Genomic DNA, 17365 nt, shown 5'->3' on the forward strand with positions numbered 1-17365 from the left:
ATGTGACAACGCTCAGGGCAGGGGTTGTCTGTGATATTTTATCTTTTGCAGCTACTGGAAATTACTCTTCTTACTCAAAAATTAATTATGCAGTTTATTTGCTACGACAAATAATGAATAAAATCACTGTTGCAATTTTCACCATAAAAATACTACGGAAAGTAAAATACTGGAAACTAAGAAATTCTAGCACACACACAATAAATTGGACACTGTTTTTTTGGACAATTGTTCCCGGAAAAACCCAACTTGGGAAAACCGGTGCAGCAGATGAGGTTTTTATTATTAATGTTCAACACCAATTTTGAGGTCAAAAATTTGGATGCCCATCTGACAATCTAATCTGAAGAAAATACTGGCAAAAATATTGTGAGAATTTTCTCTCACCCCACAACTATTTTCTGCCTCCGAAATAGCTTCCCCAACCTCTGCGTTGAGATGCTTGCGTCACCCTCTGCACAGTGCCTACGCTGGCCCTCTGAAGATTTCAGCGTTCCTTCCTTTGACTCTTCTAGGAATTGAAAAACTTCCTTCTAGAAAGCTATGGCTCTGCTCTTCCACCTGCTACTCACCCTCTGGCTCTATCTTCTCTGCTGAGTTGCTGCTACTGAGAAAATCGAACTGCCTGGGCAACTGAGTATCTGCACTAGATGATCTCCATCACCACATCGACTTTCTTTTATAATCCACTGTTGGAGCACCAACGACCAAGATTAAAACTTAATCAATGGCTAGGATCATTTCTGTGTCGATCAATGTGACTTTCTGATGATTCATGCCTTATCTCAATTAAAACTGATTAATTAACCATATTCCCTAAGTTTACACTTAGGAAATGTTGATTTGGGGTAGCATCGGATGTGCTCTAGCCATGAAAATTGGTGGAGCGGCTAAAGCACATGAGATCTCCAAGATCTAGAAATGGTTTGGGCAGAGTCTAAACGGTTTGGGAGATATTAAAATAATTAAGATTTTTAATGGAGTTCCTAAGTCTAAACTTAAGAAAAATAAAATATTAATGGGTATTAAATTTTAATATAAAACTGGGTTAGAAGGTTCCAAAAGTCATGGATCAAGCCAAATCTAATTTTAGCCATTGATTAGAGATGTAATCTCGGCCGTTGAAGGACCAACATGAAAAGTATAAGAGGAGGCTTGAGGGTCAGTTGGAAGATACACCAGAGTGATTAGCGATTCGATTTACTAGAGAGGGGTTTGCTAAGTAAAGTCGAATAAGTGATCAGTTTGCAGTGAGGGGTAGTGAGAACTGGACAGAGAGGCAGAGATAGTGTCGAGAGACCAGCACAAAGGTAGAGAGGCAGACACAGAAGCTAGAGCAGGCCATGCAGAGCCCAGCAAAGACAACGCAGAGCCAGAAGAGATTGTGTCATCCACGCAGAGGGCAGCAAGAGTGACGCAGAGGGCTGTGCAGTGCCTCAGAGGGCTGACGCAGAGGGTTCTGAAGCTGACGCAGAGGCTAGGAGGGCTGATGCAGTGCTTCAGTTGTGCTGGAGAGGGCTTCGTGGGGCAGATTTTCTGAATATTTGCTTCCGAATAGAGAGGTATTACTGCTGGTTGTTTTTCTCTGTTGGGTGAGCTAGTTTGGCACCCAATTGTACTCAAGGATAGACTGCATAAGAAAATAAACCCTCAGAATTGTTGCACCGGTTTTCCCACATTGGGTTTTCCCGGAGACGAGTTGTCCAAAAATAACGGTGTCACTTGTGTGTTTTCTATTTCTTTCAGCTGTTGATTTGTAGATGGTTGAAACTGTATTGTGTTTATTTCGATGTTTATGTGTTTAAATAACTTGTTTGTAATTAACAAGTAGGAGAAATAAACCAGAAGTATACAGATAAAATTTCTAACGGATAGACTTAGAAATTTCAACATGGTATCAGAGGGAGGTTGCAGATCAGAGGAGCGCTGAAGGCATCAGCTAAGCAGAGCATTTGCAACAGAATCAGCTGTCCCGAGTGACAGAATGTTGATCCTTGCAGAAGTGATAGAAGAAGGGTTGATGCAGAGGGACTACGTCATCAGTCTGGGCCAGAGAGAGGCCAGCGCAGAGGCTGAGGAGGGCAGAGAGAGGCTCACGTAGAGCCATGCAGAGACCAAGAGGGTTGACGTAGTTGGTTGAGGGCGCTGTTTTGCTAATGTCGGGATTGCACAGAGCCTAGAGGCTCAGTCCTTTGGTTGTTGGGGCAAAGGAAGATGTGGGCAGTGTGCGGAAGCGAAGCTGGTGGGGTACTGTGGTCAGAACAATACCTAACAGGGAAAAACCAAGGTAGAGGGAGTTGCTACCGAGGTGGATTTCTAGCCAAGGAATTCAGACCAATGTTGCGGGTGCACAGAAGATCGGAAAGGTGCAACTTGACGAATGGCAGGAGGATTTCCAGAAGGGAAATCAAGGCTCAGAGAGAGTCTAGCAGAGAACTTCTAGAGGGAAGTAGAGAGACTTGGAGGAGTTGGTAGAAGAGCAGAGAGATGGCCGTGAATGGACTGAGGGATCAAGACAGGCTGGACGAGGCATCCAACTTTGTGGTTTGGAAGGCCAGGATCTTGTCCATTCTAGATAGACATCGCATCAAGGGCTTCGCCTTGAGAACAATGGCTATCCTAGTTGACCCGGTAGCTAATGAGAAGTACGAGGAGGCAATAGCCAAGGCAAAAATGCATCATCCTTGATGGGGTCAAGGATCATGTGGTCCAACATATTGCCGAGAAAGAGATGGCAAAGGAAATGTGGGACACCTTGAAGACGTACCAGCATACTTCCATGCAGAGGAAGATGTTACTTGAGAATCAACTACGGTCATACTAGATGCAAAAAGGGGAGCAAATAGATCACTTCCTCGATCGGTTGAAGGAGATCCGAGACCAGTTTATTTCCATAGGAGCTACACCAGATGATCAAGTAAGGACCGCACTTAACACAGTCTCTGAGGAGTGGGAGACGGATCTTCCAGATTGGGAAGAATTATGGGTGGCTCTTCGTCAAGAGGAGACCAGGCGGTTGAGCAAGGTGGTAAGTAGCAGCAAAGGAGTCTGGATCAAGAAGGAAGAGGAAGAGGATGCAACTCTGGCATCTGCGGGAAAGCAGGAGAAGAGGAAGAAGAAGGACATCTCCAAGGGCAAGTGCTTCCACTATGGGGAATCAGGTCATTATGCGAACTAGTGTCTGAGGAAGAAGAACAAGGGAGAGGCGTTTGACTCTGAGGCAATGCTAGCGAAGGTGGAGAAGGAGGTCGAGGAGGATGACGATTGTGCCATGAGTGCTCATGTACCTCTAGAGAAGAGGTGGGGAGACATCGAGTTGTAGTCAGGAGGACTATAGGGGATGAGGGGCAGGATCCTTGAGGTACCCAACCTCTTGGATTATACCTTGATACAGGAGCCCCGAAGAGAGAGTAGCAGTACTGGCAGATGTCGGTAGAGATAAGATGCGGATGAAGCGACAGAGAGTGCTATAGTGTAGGAGCCCTCGGGCAACATGAGGCTAGTAGGCTGCAATAGTGCGAGAGGCACAGAGAGTGTTGCAACGGTGCAGGATGGCACAGAGAGGTTTATAGCGGTGCGAGATGCAGGGAGTTGTTGCAGCAACGCAGATGTCAGTAGAGGGAGCACTTGTTAGCGGCAGAGAGAGCTTCAACATTGGGAGTGTTTCTAGCCTGATAGGGATGTCAAAAGTTGGGTGGATTAGTTACTTACTTCTCAGTAACAATGCAACATGATGAGAGGGGGATGCAGTGCAGATGCAGTGTTGGGAGGATGGACTAGCAACAACACGGATGCAGAGGGAGCTACCGTACGGATGCAATAGTGGCAGTGGCAAGGCCATGGGCAGCAGTACAGGATGAAGCAGTGCAGAGGATGTTGGGCAGGGAGGCCTATCATCAACACAGCTACCGATGCCGTATAATCAGAGTGATGCTTAGTGTGGAATATTACTCCAGCACAACTCTTGCTAAGAGGGAGTGTTGATTTGGGGTAGCATCAGATGTGCTCTAGCCATGAAAATTTGTGGAGAGGCTAAAGCACATGAGATCTCCAAGCCCAGAAATGGTCTGGGAAGATTCTAACTGGTTTGGGAGATATTATAATAATTAATTTAATGGAGTTCCTAAGTCTAAACTTAAGAAAAATAAAATATTAATGGGTATTAATATAAAACTAGCTTAGAAGGTTCCAAAAGACATGGATCAAGCCAAATCTAATCTTAGTCGTTGATTAGAGATGTAATCTTGGCAGTTGAAGGACCAACAGGAAAAGTATAAGAGGAGGCTTGAGGGTCAGTTGAAAGATACACCAGAGTGATCAATCATTCGATTTACTAGAGCGGGGTTTGCTAAGTAAAGTCGAATAAGTGATCATTTTGCAGCGAGGGGCAGTGAGTACTGGACAGAGAGGCAGAGATAGTGCCGAGAGACCAACACAGAGGCAGAGGGGCAGACGTAGAAGCCAGAGCATGCCATGTAGAGCCCAAACAGAGACAACGCAGAGTCAGAAGGGCCTGCGCCATCCACGCAGAGGGTAGCAGGAGTGACGCAGAGGGCTGTAGAGGTTGCGCAGTGCTTTAGAGGGCTTATGCAAAGGGTTTTGAGGCTGACGCAAAGGCCAGGAGGGCTGACGTAGTGCTTCAATTGTGCTGGAGAGGGTTTCGTTGGGCAGATTTTCTGAATATCTGCTTCCGAATATAGAGGTATTACTGCCGGTTATTTTTCTCTGTCAGGTAAGCTAGTTTGGCACCCAGTTGTACTCAAGGATAGACTGCATAATAAAATAAACCCTCAGAATCGCTGCACTGGTTTTCCCTCTTTGGGTTTTTTCGGGGACGAGTTGTCCAAAAATAACGGTGTCAATTGTGTGTTTGCTATTTCTTTCAGCTGTTGATTTGTAGATGGTTGAGATTGTATTGTGTTTATTTCAATTTTCGATGTGTATGTGTTTAAATGACTTGTTTGTAATTAACAAGTAGGAGAAATAAACTAGAAGAATACAAATAAAATTTCTAACAGATAGACTTAGAAATTTCAACAGGAAATATTTAAAAATCAGTTAATAATCTAATTGAGACACTTCTAGGTAGAATTTCCAGAAACGATTTCAGGGTTTTGGAGATCTCATGTATTCTAGCCTCTCCACAAAATTTCGTGGTTAGAAAACATCCGTTGCTACAAAAACTAACACTGTCACTCTGATCCTAACCTACTCCGTTTAGGCTGTCTCCCTACAATAGGCTAAGGGGGGTAGACTCTATTTCTTATGGATGAAACGGTGATTTCGAGAGAAACAACTGAATGGCCTAGCAACTTGGTTGAAGATGATTGGCATGTTAAAATTGTTAATACAATTTGATTAGATTGAAGGATTGATTAAATATGAGACCAATGCCTTAGGAATCAAATTACTTGCACAATGTGGATTAATTTCCAAGTTACCAGATGAACATTTACAACTAGGACGAAAACTATCCTATATGAGATGCGACACCTAAAACTAAGTGAAATGCAAACTCTTGGTTACTTTTAGATTAAATACCTATTCTAAGTGAATCCTCTCTCTCAATTGTTTTGGAGTTAGTCTCAAACGTAGGTTGTCACGAGAAACCCAGGGGAAGCAAGCAATAGATTGATTAATGATACCTCCCCTAGAGTTCTAACCTCCTAAATGCCTCTGGCGTGTAAGGGACTGTGGCCTTAACGACTGCAAGGCCATCGTGTTAACCACAAGTGAGGGTCTAAATTTCGCAAGCTGGGTGAGAAAGGTGTCTCCTATCCAATGTTGCACGAAGCGGGGACAAAACGAGGACGTTTTTTGAAAGCGGGGATGCGGTAGCGTCATTTTCCAAAAATCTAGAAAGCGAAGCGTCTGCTATATATATATATTTTATTTTTTGCATTTATACTCAAAACAACCATCTCAAATACCAAATTAGTTGTAGAAGACATGAAAACATGCATATTTTTGCATAAATCAAGATAGATATAGCATCCATTGTACATTAATGATTAATTATTCGAGCATCACCATTTAGATGCATCAACCATCTAGAATCTAGATTCTTCTCCTCTTGTCTAGCCTTTGCTTCTACCTCGATTGTCTAGGGATATTAGTCAACATTGCCCAATTTTGATCAAACTACCTAATCCAAGACTTAAAATATGGTAGAAAAAGCTTAAAATGCTTGATCGATGATTTTGACTTGATTGAAAGGTAATTTTTTGCTAAGGGCGTGACAAAGGAGTTCAACAATTAACACCACCAACACTAGGGTACATATAGGGCTTGGTGCTCTTGATTAAATGCTAATCGCATACCTTCATACTTGATATAATCTAATGAAATGCCACAATCCCATTGATCTTGAATTCTTGAAAACTGTTAAGTCTGCTGAATTTTGAATAGGATATGAAATTCTATTTTCTCCATATGAAGTCCAATGAGGCTGGAACCACTCTCAAGCATCCTGAGTCATTTCATAGTAATTTTAAAAATTTAAGTAATCCTTTTACTTTAAGAATTTAACATTACCATGAGGGAGCATTTGCTATATTTATATTTTTTTTGCCTTCATTCCTCACCCTAACCCAAGGTGGACCAGCCCCAACAAGCAAACTCACAAAAAAAAAAGACGATTTTCTTAGGCCACGCGACGCACTTTCCCGAAGTGCGTACGGAGTCGTACGGGAATTGTACGATTTGGCCTCCGAAGCGCTGCTCTTCGTGTAGTTGAAGCACTGTACGAAACGCGCTTCGGAGATTCCGAAACGCATTTCGGAGGGACACTTTCTGAATTTCCAAGAAGCATCATTATCAGTCCAAAACGCATTTTGGAATTTCGGAAGCGCGTTTCGGGAGACGCTTCCTGGATGCATCCGTATGGACCACTCTTCGAGGGTTAGATCCGGGGGGGGGGGACATTTCCTACAACATTGCTCCTATCTCAACCCAGCTTATTCTTGGAGGTAAATTAATGAATGCACAACTAGTCCTAGGATGAAATGACAGTTATGAGTGATTGCCTTAAATGAGATTATTAGATGACTTCTTAAGTACCTCAAATTAAATATCTTAGAATTAGATGCTTATGATGTTCAATACAAGAGGATAAATAAGTACTTAAAGAGGGCAATGTTAGGATCAATCTCAATTAAAACAATGTGCTAATGAAACAAGATCACGAGAGTGCCCAAATATACACCACTTAATTAGAAATCTTTAAATGTAACAAGTGCTCAAATCTATTAATCAATTCCTCACAACTTGATGTGCAATTTAGAAACCCAAAGAGGCAATGAATGAATGAAATTTTAACGTCCGCAAGACTAAAATAGCCTATGGGACCTCTAGCCTCCCTACTTTTCGCCTTTTGCAATTCAATCCTTTTCTTAGTCCAAATTAATGATGAACTGACCCATCCTTCTAACAGTCCCCTCACTGAAAAGGCAATGCCAAGGAACCGATGTTAGTACACTGCCGTAATTGTCTCTTATGTCTTTGAAAGCATCACATTCCAAAATGAAATGTTTTTCCGATTCCACTAACCCAGTTGTCGCATAGATTGTCACGACAACACTGAGATCGGGGGCTGTCACCCTTATCCCCGATCTCTCCGTTTAAGCCTGTCTTCCGCGGCTAAGGGGGGTAGACCCTATAGGAAAATGGATGACAAACTGTGAATCAGTTGGTTTGGGAGACACAAATGGAAACCGACACTAAACAGATTTTATTAATTTAATGGATCAGTGCCTTATGGGGTTAATGTTTAAATGATTACTTACTAAATGTTGCAGAAATGTAAACCATGTAGAGCAATCATTTATCATCAAATAACTCAATCAAAGATTAAATTTTATCAAATGCGAGAAAATGCTTAAATGATACTCCAACAATTTAAAACTTCGAAAGATAAAGCTTCGATACACAACCATCCAATTTTAAACGCTAACCAGATATCTCATTTATGTAGCTAATCTTCAAAATGATCATTCAAGCATGCTAAATCTCATAAAAATGATAAACATCAATTTCACATCAAAATTTTAGCCTTAGAAGGGAAGATAAAATGTGAAAAATCCCTGAGCTAATACTGAATCTGGCAAAAAGTTTCCACAATATTTTTATGTTTTTCAGACAAAAATTTAAAACCAAAATTAAAACTAAGGATCTAAATCTACACTTTAAAAGAAAAGAAACTTCCTTTTTTAGATTTTATATATTTTTTTTAATTTTTTAAATGATATAAAATTCTAGATTTAAAATTTAACTAAGACAAAACTAAAATCAAATAAATCTAAAACTAAAACTAAACTTTAATTCAAAATCTAAATATTAAACTAATCTAAATCAAATGATTTTATTTATTTATTTATTTATTTTTTTATACTAAACACACTTCATAAAAGAAAAATACATAAAGCTAAAGAACATAATGAAATTTTAAGCTAAAAATTAAATACGTAAAAAAAGAAGTCTAACCCTAAATTATGAAATAGTCTAAGCATACAAAAATTAAAAAAGAAAACAAAATCGTAATGTTTTTTGTTGTGTACGCAGGTCTACAGCAGAGGAGAAATACACAATGGGAGAAAGACGTGAGGAGCTCGAGCGAGGAGTATGAGGTTCAGTTTTTGTTTGCAAGTGCAGGGGTTTGGCAATGGCAGCAAAGCTCAAAGGGGCTGATCGATGGGAGCTATGTAAAATCTGTGGGATATGACAGATGGGAAAAGCTTCAAACGAGAGGACGGCGCGAACACTGCGTGGAGGAGTAAAGCCACAATTTTTTTTAAAGCGTTGAATGGCAGCGACGAGGGGGCGAAGCAGCAGCTGCGTGACAGTTTAGGAGAGGTAACAGGACTTTGCGTGAATATGCTGCAGGTTGGACGCGGGGGAAGTGATTTCGAAGGCTGCGTAGGTGGGAGAAGAAGACGTGGGGCAGGAATGGAGGTAGGAAACACGCAGACAGGTAGCGTGAGTGATTTTGAGAGGATGCAGCGTGGAGGTGACTGCTGTTTGGCGTGGAGAAGGAAACAGAAACCTGCACGACGGAGCAGCTATGATGGATATGGCTGCGTGGGGAGGCTTGCGTTGAAAAATTGAGAGAAAACGTGGCAGCGTGAAAGATGTGTGTAATATGGATATTCAGCGACGGAAACAACGTGAGGCAAGAGGAATGAAATGGAGAAGTGCAGGTCCAAAATTTGAGTTTTCTCCCAAAAAAATTTAAAGAACCCAAGTAACAGTAAACAGGTTTGCCCAGAAAAAACACTGAAGCTCTCCACAAAATTAATATTTGAAATTCCCTGCTCCAAATTTGCCTGATAAAACCCTGAAAATTTCTCAAACACTTGCACCTGTAACCTGCAAAAGAAAGGAAAGCTTAAAATAATATGTGCATAAAACAAAATTAAAGCCCTAGATCAGCGTTTACAACTTTTGACTCTTAAATAGCCAGATTTATCAATAATCAATAGTAATATTATCAAAACTCCAGATTTATTATGAAATACTTTAGAAATCTCTCATGCAAATCAAAAAACAAACTTAAATAATAAACCCAGGATCGAAACTGGCTGGGCTTTGCAAGAAAATGCTTGCGGGAGTTGGCTGGTTCAGCCGAGAACTTCCCCAAACGCCCACTGATCTTCTTCAATAAGGGTTTCCTGCACAGCTCACTTCAACCATCAATAAAGAGAGAAAAAACAGTACTAGATCTCAAAAGCAATGGAGATACCTGCCATTACTTCAGAAATTCTAATACCATTCAAGCCCTAGCAAGTGAACAAGATACCTGTGCTCAACAATACTCTACAATAAGCTGTTACTAATCGCTGAAAATTAAAATATGCAGAAAATAAAATAGCTCACAACACTTCCAGAGAGTAACACCAGCAAGATTTCAACCCCAAAGTCTTTCTTTATTAGCACCAGAAAAAGTTTACAAGAGAGCTTCTTCAGCACAAGACTCACAGATCCAATTTGATCTCAAATGACCCCTAACACTCTATTTAAAGGAAAAATTCCCAATGGCTAGTTCGAGTGATCCATGTCAAAACGATCTCGACCATCGATGAGGATCAAGATATCTCTTAATCTCATCCGTCGAATTTTTAATGCATTAAAAAATTGAAATTCGGCATTTATTTCCTCAAAAATATTATTTTATTATTTTAAAGTTATTTTATTTTATTATTTATTATTTATTTATTTTATTTTTATTTTATTTTTATTTTAATTTTTAATTTTTAGTTTTTATTTTAATTTTAATTTTTTTTAATTTTAATTTTTTAATTTTAATTTTAATTTATTTTATTTATATATATATATATATATATATATATATTCCTTTTTTATTGTTTTTTATCTTTTCAATTTTTCAAATTTTAATTTATTTTTAAATGGATCCTCGAACTTAGCCTTTGGAAAAATCACCTAGGGCCTAGAACTTAGGACTTATGAGGGGATTAAAACATTTTCTAACCCTCAAGACACTTTACATCATAACTTTTACAATTTTACATCTAAATGGGGAAAACCCATTTGACATAGACCCTCATAGACCACCCAGTTCCGCGACACAACTATAGTCTAGCAGATCAACATACTAGGATTCTCCTAAGATTCTAATGACAAAATCCATTCCGGCTTTGGGGTTAGGCTGAAGGAAAACTCTGCCGATCATGGATTGGTGAGACAAAAAACCTTCCGGAACGTAGATTATCACTAGAAAATTAGGTCCACCTAGGCAATTTACATACATGACTCAACTTTGCTAAGATTATTTACAATTCACAGATGCAGACTGGGTTTACAACATAAATTGATCAAGTCGACGATGACTGTCGAATGGCCCGGACACGTTGCTCAAGCGCTATCCATTTTGCGAAAAAAAGGGGGTGTACTGCTAATGAGTAGTTGACACATAGTGGTCAACATCTGGCTCCACTTGGGGACACGTTGCTGCACTGCAGGAATGTGAGAATCTAGAATCTGCATCCACGCAATACACAATAAAACATAAGTAGCGTCCATCCAAAAATCATCATATAACATTAAGCACATGAAAGATATAAGCTCTTCATTTATTAACTATCTGGAAAAGTAAATCTAATCCTAAAACAGAAATGAAAATGCTGAAAAAACAAGGAGTAAGGTTAGAAATACAGGGGATGCCCCATGGCATCAGATGTGTTCAATATAGTGTATACTGAGCATTTGCCTGCTTTCAGGCAAATCTGTCGGCTGCTTGTCGGATGTGCCATGTCCAATTCTACATATGGTAGGACTTTTTCCTATCCGAAAATCAAGCTGCTCGCGGCCGTCTGATGCATCAAATCTTTTTCTCATTTTCTTCCTCTTGCGCTTTTTCTTCCTGGTAGGCTGTATTATTGATGACGTGGAACTTTTTGCTTCAAAGCTATCAGATGAAGTATGTAAGATATGCGTGACATGTCTTTCTTCATCCTGCATCTGATCTTTATCGTTTTTAATTTTATCTGGATCACCTTCAATTAACCACCTTTCAATCGAACCAATGACCTCCTCATAATAAGATGGAGCTTGTTGCAGCAAATGAGAAGGCTCCTGATCTATTGATGTTTCCTGGTTTCTTTCATCCTTAATCCACTGTTGAAATTTATGTACCTGTATTGTAATGGCATTTATCTGGCTAGAGTGTTCAACTTTCATAGCACTGATTTCCCTGGCATGATCTTCTTCCATGGTCAATAACTTTTTCTGAAGACATATCTGATTAGCTTCCATATCTTTTATTACTTTATCGTCTTTTTCCTTTATGGTCATTAAGCAATGCTGCATAGAGTTTATCTCTTCCTTATGATTTGCTTGCATGGTCGTCATATTTTCCTCTAAGCCTGATAACTTGCTTTGCATAAAACTAATTTCTGTGTCATGATTAGTCTTCATGGCCTCAATTTCCTTAGTATGCTGATTTTGCATGATCTCTATCTCCCTATTACGCTTTTCCAGGTGGGTACATAAATTTCTCACATCATTGGTGTAATTAGTTTGATTAATCTCCATATTTTTTACCAGCAATATTAGTTCTTGTATAATTTGCTTTTGATCTTCCTTTTCATTGTCATTTGTCCCTGCTTTTCCACTATCATGGATTTGATTTGCAATAGTACAAGTGGATGGCAAATTCTGATATGAAGCATTGTCTTGAAATCTCTCATCGACAGCTGGACCTTTTATAAGATTATTTTCATCCTGTTGCACAATTTTAGGGGCACAAGGCGAGCTATCGGATCACCATATCTATCTTTAAAAGCATCAACAATGTCTTGCAAAGAAGTGAAGGAATCTTCAGGACAACTATTAAACCAATTCAAAGCATCATCTTCTAAAGAAAGGACAAATAGACGCATTTTGACATCTTCGTGATTATACTGAGGAGATCTACAATACATGATCATTATACGAGTAAACCAGCCTAGATGCTTTTTAACAGCGATTGAATCAACACCCTAGAACACAGGTAATTTAGAAATGGCCACCTCCGGAATATCATGGCGAACATTAGTAAAATGACATGGTTTAAACGAATAATCCATGATGAATAATAAGGGATCAAATGGATGATAGAAAGAGATCTCTGCGCAAGAAAATTAATAAATGAAACCAGTGGAGTTGCCACTTGAACAATGAGTCAAATTCTAGGATCCAAAAAGTAACCAACAAGCTGATATGATAGAGGCTTCTTGTCTGGGAAAAATAAGAAAATGGAGTCGCCACCCAAACAAGAAACAAATCGAAAGGAAGATGCTGATATGACGAAAGATAAGGTGATGAAAAGATCAAAAGACGCCAAAGAATGTTGGCCGTTTGACAGGCTAATGAATGGCGTAAAAGATGAGATGATGCTAATTTTTTTTGACTCTGCCAGCTCAAATGAAAAATAAGAAAGAAGAAATAATGATGAATGTCGAATAAACCAAGGACAGAAAAAACTTTGTCCCCGACAACGGCGCCAAAAAATGTTGTCGCACAGATTGTCACGACAAGGCTCAGATCGGGGGCTATCACCCTGATCCCCGATCTCTCCGTTTAAGCCTGTCTCCCGCAGCTAAGGGGGTAGACCCTATAGGAAAATTGATGACCAACTGTGAATCAGTTGGTTTGGGAGACACGAATGGAAACCAACACTAAATAGATTTTATTAATTTAATGGACTAGTGCCTTATGGGGTTAATGTTTAAATGATTACTTACTAAATGTTGCAGAAATGTAAACCATGTAGAGCAATCATTTATCATCAAATAACTCAATCAAAGATTAAATTTTATCAAATGTGAGAAAATGCTTAAATGATACTCCACCAATTTAAAACTTCGAAAGATAAAGCTTCGATACACAACCATCCAATTTTAAACGCTAACCAGATATCTCATTTATGTAGCTAATCTTCAAAATGATCATTCAAGCATGCTAAATCTCATAAAAATGATAAACATTAATTTCACATCAAAATTTTAGCCTTAGCAAAGAAGATAAAACGTGATAAATCCCTGAGCTAATACTGAATCTGGCAAAAAATTTCCACAATATTTTTATGTTTTTCAGACAAAAATTTAAAACAAAAATTAAAACTAAGGATCTAAATCTACACTTAAAAGAAAAGAAACTCCCTTTTTTATATTTTATATATATATTTTTTAATTTTTTAAATGATATAAAATTCTAGATTTAAAATTTAACTAAGACAAAACTAAAATCAAATAAATCTAAAACTAAAACTAAACTTTAATTCAAAATCTAAATATTAAACTAATCTAAATCAAATGATTTTATTTATTTTTTTATTTTTTTATACTAAACACACTCAATAAAAAAAAAATACGTAAAGCTAAAGAACATAATGAAATTTTAAGCTAAAAATTAAATACGTAAAAAAAAAAGTCTAACCCTAAATTATGAAATAGTCTAAGCATACAAAAATTAAAAAAGAAAACAAAATTGTAATGTTTTTTGCTGTGTATGTAGGTCTACAACAGAGGAGAAATACACAATGGGAGAAAGATGTGAGGAGCTCGAGCGAGGAGTATGAGGTTCAGTTTTTGTTTGCAAGTGCAGGGGTTTGGCAATGGCAGCAAAGCTCAAAGGGGCTGATTGATGGGAGCTATGTAAAATCTGCGGGATAAGACGGATGGGAAAAGCTTCAAACGAGAGGACGGCGTGAAGACTGCGTGGAGGAGTAAAGCCACAATTTTTTTTAAAGCGTTGAATGGTAGTGACGAGGGTTCGAAGCAGCAGCTGCGTGACAGTTTAGGAGAGGCAACAGGACTTTGCATGAATATGCTGCAAGCTGGACGTGGGGGAAGTGATTTCGAAGGCTGCGTAGGTGGGAGAAGAAGACGTGGGGCAGGAATGGAGATGGGAAACATGCAGACAGGTAGCGTGAATGATTTTGAGAGGATGCAGCGTGGAGAAGGGAAACAGAAACCTGCACGACGGAGCAACTATGATGGATATGGCTACGTGGGGAGGCTTGCGTTGAAAAATTGAGAGAAAACATGGCAGCGTGAAAGATGTGTGTAATATGGATATTCAACGACGGAAACAACGTGAGGCAAGAGGAATGAAATGGAGAAGTGCAGGTCCAAAATTTGAGTTTTCTCCCAAAAAAATTTAAAGAACCCAAGCAACAGTAAACAGGTTTTCCCAGAAAAAACACTGAAGCTCTCCACAAAATTAATATTTGAAATTCCTTGCTCCAAATTTGCCTGATAAAACCCTGAAAATTTCTCAAACACCTGCACCTGTAACCTGCAAAAGAAAGGAAAACCTAAAATAATATGTGCATAAAACAAAATTAAAACCCTAGATCAGCGTTTACAACTTTTGACTCTTAAATAGCCAGATTTATCAATAATCAACAGTAATATTATCAAAACTCCAAATTTATTATGAAATACTTTAGAAATCTCTCATGCAAATCAGAAAACAAACTTAAATAATAAACCCAGGATCGAAACTGGCTGGGCTCTGCAAGAAAATGCTTGCGGGAGTTGGCTGGTTCAGCCGAGAACTTCCCCAAACGCCCACTGATCTTCTTCAATAAGGGTTTCCTGCACAGCTCACTTCAACCATCAATAAAGAGAGAAAAAACAGTACTAGATCTCAAAAGCAATGGAGATACCTGCCATTACTTCAGAAATTCTAATACCATTCAAACCCTAGCAAGTGAACAAGATACCTGTGCTCAACAATACTCTACAATAAGCTGTTACTAATGGCTGAAAATTAAAATATGCAGAAAATAAAATAGCTCACAGCACTTCCAGAGAGTAACACCAACAAGATTTCAACCTCAAAGTCTTTCTTTATTAGCACCAGAAAAAGTTTACAAGAGAGCTTCTTCAGCACAAGACTCACAGATCCAATCTGATCTCAAATGACCCCTAACACCCTATTTAAAGGAACAATTCCCAACGGCTAGTTCGAGTGATCCATGTCAAAACGATCTCGACCGTTGATGAGGATCAAGATATCTCTTAATCTCATCCGTTGAATTTTTAATGCATTAAAAAATTGAAATTCGGCATTTATTTCCTCAAAAATATTATTTTAAAGTTATTTTATTTTATTTTATTATTTTATTTTATTTATTTTAATTTTATTTTAATTTTAATTTTTAATTTTTAATTTTAATTTTAATTTTTTTAATTTTTTTATTTTAATTTTAATTTATTTATTTTTATTTTTTATTTTTAATTTTTTTTTTATTATATATATATTCCTTTTTTATTGTTTTTTTATCTTTTCAATTTTTCAATTTTTAATTTATTTTTAAATGGATCCTCGAACTTAGCCTTTGGAAAAATCACCTAGGACCTAGGAGTTAGGACTTATGAGGGGATTAAAACATTTTCTAACCTTCAAGACACTTTACATCATGACTTTTACAATTTTACATCTAAAGGGGGAAAACCCATTTGACATAGACCCTCATAGACCACCCAGTTCCGCGACACAACTATAATCTAGCAGATCAACATACTAGGATTCTCCTAAGATTCTAGTGACAAAATCCATTCCGTCTTTGGGGTTAGGCTGAAGGAAAACTCTGCCGATCATGGATCGGTGAGACAAAAAACCTTCCGGAACGTAGATTATCACTAGAAAATTAGGTCCACCTAGGCAATTTACATACATGACTCAACTCTGCTAAGATTATTTACAATTCACACATGCAGACTGGGTTTACAACATAAATTGATTAAGTCGACGATGACTGTCGAATGGCCCGGACAAGTTGCTCAAGCGCTATCCCTTTTGCGAAAAAAAGGGGGTGTACTGCTAATGAGTAGTTGACACATAGTGGTCAACAACCCCAAAAGTGCAAAAAGTACACACTCGTTCTTCCCAAGCTTCTTTAGGTATTTTCCACCAACCCATTTCACACTGAAGTTGATGCGAGTTAGTTCTTAATTGAGCAATAATAATCTTTGCTCTCCATGGAATGTTAGCTCCAATGTATTCTTTTTGTTGGAGATCACAAGTGGGATTGAATTCCTGAACATAGTACTTCTTCTTTCTACCCAACTCTTTTCCCCATATACGCTTACGAAACTTTTCCATAACAAAATTCTACAACTGCTTGTTATTTGTGGAATAGACATTGAGGTAAATATTCCATTTTTGCGTCCATTTGTTGTTTTATCTCATACGTGATTTCTTTCTTTCACTCATGCTTTCATTGACGATAACTTTAGGCCATCTACGTACTCCCATTTGCTCAATTCTTTTTAGGTACCTTATGAGACGCACCATAGCAATTGCTTCGATGGGAGTTGCTCTTGTTTCACTCAACATTATCTCATAAGGAATCAAACTTTTTATTTTGAACTTGCTCATGATCAAGCGTTTTTGGATTTTCTCAATTTGCTTCCATTTTGAGACAGGGATGCTGCTAGCTCACAGTTCACAGTGATATGATATCACTGGACAAACTAGGAGCCAAAAAAGCGCTTTAATCATTTTCCAATCCCATAACTCTACCTCTCTACATTTGTTTTGAAGAGCATATAATGCTTTCCACCCTCCTAAGATTCTCTTATTTCTGCAGTCCTCCCAATTAAGCTCATTGTTGATATCAATCCCGAGGTACTTGTATTCATTTACTTATTCAAGAATGTTGCCTTCAAAGAAGAACGTATGTTGGCTCTGCTTCCTTTTATTTGAGAAAACCATTATTTTGGTCTTGCTGGGATTAACTTGTATCCCCACTGCTTTACAAAAATTCTCAAGGGCATTTAGGTGCATCTGCAATCCCTAAGCCGATTTAGCAATCAATACAAAGTCATCAGCATATAGAAGAAGCTTTATAAAAAACTCCCCC

At 38.4% G+C, this 17365-nt stretch overlaps 1 protein-coding gene across 1 annotated transcript in view; it reads left to right on the forward strand.

The window, feature by feature from the left end:
- The window catches only part of LOC149182191 (ABC transporter A family member 7-like), a 299560-nt gene that overhangs the window by 222318 nt on the left and 59877 nt on the right, over window positions 1-17365 (forward strand). The gene's annotated exons all lie outside the window — the stretch shown is intronic.

This window comes from Pinus tabuliformis, chromosome 3_2 (genome assembly GCF_031772625.1).
Source record: "Pinus tabuliformis cultivar Carrire ecotype Pingquan chromosome 3_2, CPIR1, whole genome shotgun sequence".
Lineage (NCBI taxonomy): Eukaryota > Viridiplantae > Streptophyta > Pinopsida > Pinales > Pinaceae > Pinus > Pinus tabuliformis.